Genomic DNA, 7,398 nt, shown 5'->3' with positions numbered 1-7,398 from the left:
GTGATAACTGTGAAAGGGGAGGAACCAACGCTGTCCCCTTCACATGCACCATCACTACTTGTAGGAAGGGAGGCTGGCTGGCAGCCCTCCCATACACACTCTGGCTGGGTGGCAGTCACCCACCAGTACACACAGCAGACCCTAAACCCATATCATTATTGCTAAGCAGGAAGATGGGAGTCCATTTCACTCTGATGGACCATTTTTAAATGCAATCCATAACCTGGCTTTGGCAGGAACCCTTCTTACTCCTCCTACTTGCATTTGATACTGGGTTTAGGATCTGCATAGGAAACACACACACACACACACACAAGCACACACTTACCTGTGTTGCCTGCTGACGCCTCCTTGGCTGTCCCCAAACGGTATAAAACCAACAGCCACGGGAAGCTGTAAGGATAGAGGACATACCTGCATCCTATTGGACTCACTTGTCTTGGTTAAATCCAGCTTATTTTGAAAACCTATGGATCTGCTGCTTCTGCTCATGGCAGTGCTGCTTCTGACAAGGCTGTTCTTTGGTGGGCCTAGGTGACATCACAATCTCCATGGTTACATACACAACAAAGGTCAGATGTTGTTTACACCTGGCCATGCCAGTGGTATTGAGTAGCATATCACAGTGCTAAGGGTCCTGGATGCAACAATCTTTCAATGGGGAATAGCCGCACTGAGTTTGTCAAGTGCACCCATGTTTGCAACTCCAACAATACACACATATGTATGTATGTATGTATGTATGTATGTATGTATGTATGTATCTATCTATCTATCTATCTATCTATCTCTTTCTCTCTTTCTATATGTATATATATATATATATAGAGAGAGAGAGAGAGAGAGAGAGAGAGAGAGAGAGAGAGAGAGAGAGAGAGAGAGAGAGAGAGAGAGATGGAAATACTTTTTTAAACATGTTTTCACCTTTTTTTTTAACCTTCTTTTTTTCTTCTCTCCATGTTTTCCTTCTTTCCTCCTTTTTTCCTATGCTGCTGCTTCTTATTTTTCTTCTTTTTCAGACCCTATCATTGCACTATTGCTTATTCAATACCACCAGCAGATGGAGACACTATATTACAACATTAGTTGTGAGCAGCAGTTTGTACAAACAAATGCCTCATAGCTGATGTCCTATCCATTATTGCAATGGATGGTTGGCTGGCAACATTTGTTTTTATTATTCCAATACCACAGTACCAATGCATGGTCAATCAACAGCAATGACACCCCCATGTCAATTAACAAGATTCAGCACCCACTACCTGAAAGACAGCTACCTATCATGTCATGTCCAACCTGCACAGGTGTGCTGGTTGCTGAGCTTATTCAATTAAAGAGGACATTCAGCAGCAGCAGCAGTCCTGTGCCTGGTCGCTCCAACAGGGGCCAGACACAAGCGGCACCACCTATTGTCTTTTGCCTGCAGTAGGGGCCCACTGGACTAGCCAGCAAGCAGCTGCAGCAGTAAATAAACAGGTAATCTTTCTTTCCAACACTGAACCCTGGTGGTGCACTTAATATATGCTACCAGATAGGAGACATATCAGATATTAAACTGATATAAACAGACACCACATTTGATACCAGCCAAAAGGAAGAATGAGAAGTGATAACTGTGAAAGGGGAGGAACCAACGCTGTCCCCTTCACATGCACCATCACTACTTGTAGGAAGGTAGGCTGGCTGGCAGCCTCCCATACACACTCTGGCTGGGTGGCAGTCACCCACCAGTACACACAGCAGGCCCTAAACCCATATCATTATTGCTAAGCAGGAAGATGGGAGTCCATTTCACTCTGATGGACCATTTTTAAATGCAATCCATAACCTGGCTTTGGCAGGAACCCTTCTTACTCCTCCTACTTGCATTTGATACTGGGTTTAGGATCTGCATAGGAAACACACACACACACACACACACACACACACACAAGCACACACTTACCTGTGTTGTCTGCTGACGCCTCCTTGGCTGTCCCCAAACGGTATAAAACCAACAGCCACGGGAAGCTGTAAGGATAGAGGACATACCTGCATCCTATTGGACTCACTTGTCTTGGTTAAATCCAGCTTATTTGAAAACTTATGGTGCTGCTGCTTCTGATCATGGCAGTGCTGCTTCTGACAAGGCTGTTCTTTGGTGGGCCTAGGTGACATCACAATCTCCATGGTTACATACACAACAAAGGTCAGATGTTGTTTACACCTGGCCATGCCAGTGGTATTGAGTAGCATATCACAGTGCTAAGGGTCCTGGATGCAACAATCTTTCAATGGGGAATAGCCGCACTGAGTTTGTCAAGTGCACCCATGTTTGCAACTCCAACAATACACACATATGTATGTATGTATGTATGTATGTATGTTGTATGTATGTATGTATCTATCTATCTATCTATCTATCTATCTCTTTCTCTCTCTCTATATGTGTATATATATATATATATATAATAATTTTTTTTTTCTTTTAAATATATATATATATATATATATATATACATATATAGAGAGAGAGAGAGATGGAAATACTTTTTTAAACATGTTTTCACCTTTTTTTTACCTTCTTTTTTTCTTCTCTCCATGTTTTCCTTCTTTCCTCCTTTTTTCCTATGCTGCTGCTTCTTATTTTACTCCTTTTTCAGACCCTATCATTGCACTATTGCTTATTCAATACCACCAGCAGATGGAGACACTATATTACAACATTAGTCGTGAGCAGCAGTTTGTACAAACAAATGCCTCATAGCTGATGTCCTATCCATTATTGCAATGGATGGCTGGCTGGCAACATTTGTTTTAATTATTCCAATACCACAGTACCAATGCATGGTCAATCAACAGCAATGACACCCCCATGTCAATTAACAAGATTCAGCACCCACTACCTGAAAGACAGCTACCTATCATGTCATGTCCAACCTGCACAGGTGTGCTGGTTGCTGAGCTTATTCAATTAAAGAGGACATTCAGCAGCAGCAGTCCTGTGCTTGGTCGCTCCAACAGGGGCCAGACACAAGCGACACCATCTATTGTCTTTTGCCTGCAGTAGGGGCCCACTGGACTAGCCAACAAGCAGCTGCAGCAAATAAACAGGTAATCTTTCTTTCCAACACTGAACCCTGGTGGTGCATTTAATATATGCTACCAGATAGGGGACATATCAGATATTAAACTGATATAAACAGACACCACATTTGATACCAGCCAAAAGGAAGAATGAGAAGTGATAACTGTGAAAGGGGAGGAACCAACGCTGTCCCCTTCACATGCACCATCACTACTTGTAGGAAGGGAGGCTGGCTGGCAGCCTCCCATACACACTCTGGCTGGGTGGCAGTCACCCACCAGTACACACAGCAGACCCTAAACCAATATCATTATTGCTAAGCAGGAAGATGGGAGTCCATTTTACTCTGATGGACCATTTTTAAATGCAATCCCTAACCTGGCTTTGGCAGGAACCCTTCTTACTCCTCCTACTTGCATTTGATACTGGGTTTAGGATCTGCATAGGAAACACACACACACACACACACAAGCACACACTTACCTGTGTTGCCTGCTGACGCCTCCTTGGCTGTCCCCAAACGGTATAAAACCAACAGCCACGGGAAGCTGTAAGGATAGAGGACATACCTGCATCCTATTGGACTCACTTGTCTTGGTTAAATCCAGCTTATTTGAAAACCTATTGATCTGCTGCTTCTGCTCATGGCAGTGCTGCTTCTGACAAGGCTGTTCTTTGGTGGGCCTAGGTGACATCACAATCTCCATGGTTACATACACAACAAAGGTCAGATGTTGTTTACACCTGGCCATGCCAGTGGTATTGAGTAGCATATCACAGTGCTAAGGGTCCTGGATGCAACAATCTTTCAATGGGGAATAGCCGCACTGAGTTTGTCAAGTGCACCCATGTTTGCAACTCCAACAATACACACATATGTATGTATGTATGTATGTATGTATGTATGTATGTATGTATGTATCTATCTATCTATCTATCTATCTATCTATCTATCTATCTATCTCTTTCTCTCTTTCTATATGTATATATATATATATAGAGAGAGAGAGAGAGAGAGAGAGAGAGAGAGAGAGAGAGATGGAAATACTTTTTTAAACATGTTTTCACCTTTTTTTTTAACCTTCTTTTTTTCTTCTCTCCATGTTTTCCTTCTTTCCTCCTTTTTTCCTATGCTGCTGCTTCTTATTTTTCTTCTTTTTCAGACCCTATCATTGCACTATTGCTTATTCAATACCACCAGCAGATGGAGACACTATATTACAACATTAGTTGTGAGCAGCAGTTTGTACAAACAAATGCCTCATAGCTGATGTCCTATCCATTATTGCAAAGGATGGTTGGCTGGCAACATTTGTTTTTATTATTCCAATACCACAGTACCAATGCATGGTCAATCAACAGCAATGACACCCCCATGTCAATTAACAAGATTCAGCACCCACTACCTGAAAGACAGCTACCTATCATGTCATGTCCAACCTGCACAGGTGTGCTGGTTGCTGAGCTTATTCAATTAAAGAGGACATTCAGCAGCAGCAGTCCTGTGCCTGGTCGCTCCAACAGGGGCCAGACACAAGCGGCACCACCTATTGTCTTTTGCCTGCAGTAAGGGCCCACTGGACTAGCCAGCAAGCAGCTGCAGCAGTAAATAAACAGGTAATCTTTCTTTCCAACACTGAACCCTGGTGGTGCACTTAATATATGCTACCAGATAGGGGACATATCAGATATTAAACTGATATAAACAGACACCACATTTGATACCAGCCAAAAGGAAGAATGAGAAGTGATAACTGTGAAAGGGGAGGAACCAACGCTGTCCCCTTCACATGCACCATCACTACTTGTAGGAAGGGAGGCTGGCTGGCAGCCTCCCATACACACTCTGGCTGGGTGGCAGTCACCCACCAGTACACACAGCAGGCCCTAAACCCATATCATTATTGCTAAGCAGGAAGATGGGAGTCCATTTCACTCTGATGGACCATTTTTAAATGCAATCCATAACCTGGCTTTGGCAGGAACCCTTCTTACTCCTCCTACTTGCATTTGATACTGGGTTTAGGATCTGCATAGGAAACACACACACACACACACACACACACACACACAAGCACACACTTACCTGTGTTGTCTGCTGACGCCTCCTTGGCTGTCCCCAAACGGTATAAAACCAACAGCCACGGGAAGCTGTAAGGATAGAGGACATACCTGCATCCTATTGGACTCACTTGTCTTGGTTAAATCCAGCTTATTTGAAAACTTATGGTGCTGCTGCTTCTGATCATGGCAGTGCTGCTTCTGACAAGGCTGTTCTTTGGTGGGCCTAGGTGACATCACAATCTCCATGGTTACATACACAACAAAGGTCAGATGTTGTTTACACCTGGCCATGCCAGTGGTATTGAGTAGCATATCACAGTGCTAAGGGTCCTGGATGCAACAATCTTTCAATGGGGAATAGCCGCACTGAGTTTGTCAAGTGCACCCATGTTTGCAACTCCAACAATACACACATATGTATGTATGTATGTATGTTGTATGTATGTATGTATGTATGTATGTATGTGTATCTATCTATCTATCTATCTCTTTCTCTCTTTCTATATGTGTATATATATAGAGAGAGAGAGAGAGAGAGAGAGAGAGAGAGAGAGAGAGAGAGAGAGAGAGAGAGAGAGAGAGAGAGAGAGAGAGAGAGAGAGAGAGAGATGGAAATACTTTTTTAAACATGTTTTCATCTTTTTTTTTAACCTTCTTTTTTTCTTCTCTCCATGTTTTCCTTCTTTCCTCCTTTTTTCCTATGCTGCTGCTTCTTATTTTTCTTCTTTTTCAGACCCTATCATTGCACTATTGCTTATTCAATACCACCAGCAGATGGAGACACTATATTACAACATTAGTTGTGAGCAGCAGTTTGTACAAACAAATGCCTCATAGCTGATGTCCTATCCATTATTGCAATGGATGGTTGGCTGGCAACATTTGTTTTTATTATTCCAATACCACAGTACCAATGCATGGTCAATCAACAGCAATGACACCCCCATGTCAATTAACAAGATTCAGCACCCACTACCTGAAAGACAGCTACCTATCATGTCATGTCCAACCTGCACAGGTGTGCTGGTTGCTGAGCTTATTCAATTAAAGAGGACATTCAGCAGCAGCAGTCCTGTGCCTGGTCGCTCCAACAGGGGCCAGACGCAAGCGGCACCACCTATTGTCTTTTGCCTGCAGTAGGGGCCCACTGGACTAGCCAGCAAGCAGCTGCAGCAGTAAATAAACAGGTAATCTTTCTTTCCAACACTGAACCCTGGTGGTGCACTTAATATATGCTACCAGATAGGGGACATATCAGATATTAAACTGATATAAACAGACACCACATTTGATACCAGCCAAAAGGAAGAATGAGAAGTGATAACTGTGAAAGGGGAGGAACCAACGCTGTCCCCTTCACATGCACCATCACTACTTGTAGGAAGGTAGGCTGGCTGTCAGCCTCCCATACACACTCTGGCTGGGTGGCAGTCACCCACCAGTACACACAGCAGGCCCTAAACCCATATCATTATTGCTAAGCAGGAAGATGGGAGTCCATTTCACTCTGATGGACCATTTTTAAATGCAATCCATAACCTGGCTTTGGCAGGAACCCTTCTTACTCCTCCTACTTGCATTTGATACTGGGTTTAGGATCTGCATAGGAAACACACACACACACAAGCACACACTTACCTGTGTTGTCTGCTGACGCCTCCTTGGCTGTCCCCAAACGGTATAAAACCAACAGCCACGGGAAGCTGTAAGGATAGAGGACATACCTGCATCCTATTGGACTCACTTGTCTTGGTTAAATCCAGCTTATTTGAAAACGTATGGTGCTGCTGCTTCTGATCATGGCAGTGCTGCTTCTGACAAGGCTGTTCTTTGGTGGGCCTAGGTGACATCACAATCTCCATGGTTACATACACAACAAAGGTCAGATGTTGTTTACACCTGGCCATGCCAGTGGTATTGAGTAGCATATCACAGTGCTAAGGGTCCTGGATGCAACAATCTTTCAATGGGGAATAGCCGCACTGAGTTTGTCAAGTGCACCCATGTTTGCAACTCCAACAATACACACATATGTATGTATGTATTTATGTTGTATGTATGTATGTATGTATGTATGTGTATCTATCTATCTATCTATCTCTTTTCTCTCTTTCTATATGTGTATATATATATATAGAGAGAGAGAGAGAGAGAGAGAGAGAGAGAGATGGAAATACTTTTTTAAACATGTTTTCATCTTTTTTTTTAACCTTCTTTTTTTCTTCTCTCCATGTTTTCCTTCTTTCCTCCTTTTTTCCTATGCTGCT

The 7,398-nt window shown here is 43.1% G+C and overlaps 1 pseudogene; it reads right to left on the bottom strand.

Moving 5' to 3' along the window:
* Positions 1-3,120: 3,120 nt before the first annotated feature.
* LOC130303654 (U2 spliceosomal RNA) lies at positions 3,121-3,223 on the bottom strand (annotated as a pseudogene).
* Positions 3,224-7,398: the final 4,175 nt, after the last annotated feature.

Source organism: Hyla sarda, unplaced genomic scaffold, assembly GCF_029499605.1.
Source record: "Hyla sarda isolate aHylSar1 unplaced genomic scaffold, aHylSar1.hap1 scaffold_1235, whole genome shotgun sequence".
Taxonomy (NCBI): Eukaryota; Metazoa; Chordata; class Amphibia; order Anura; family Hylidae; genus Hyla; species Hyla sarda.
This window is presented reverse-complemented; position numbering and strand designations above follow the sequence as displayed.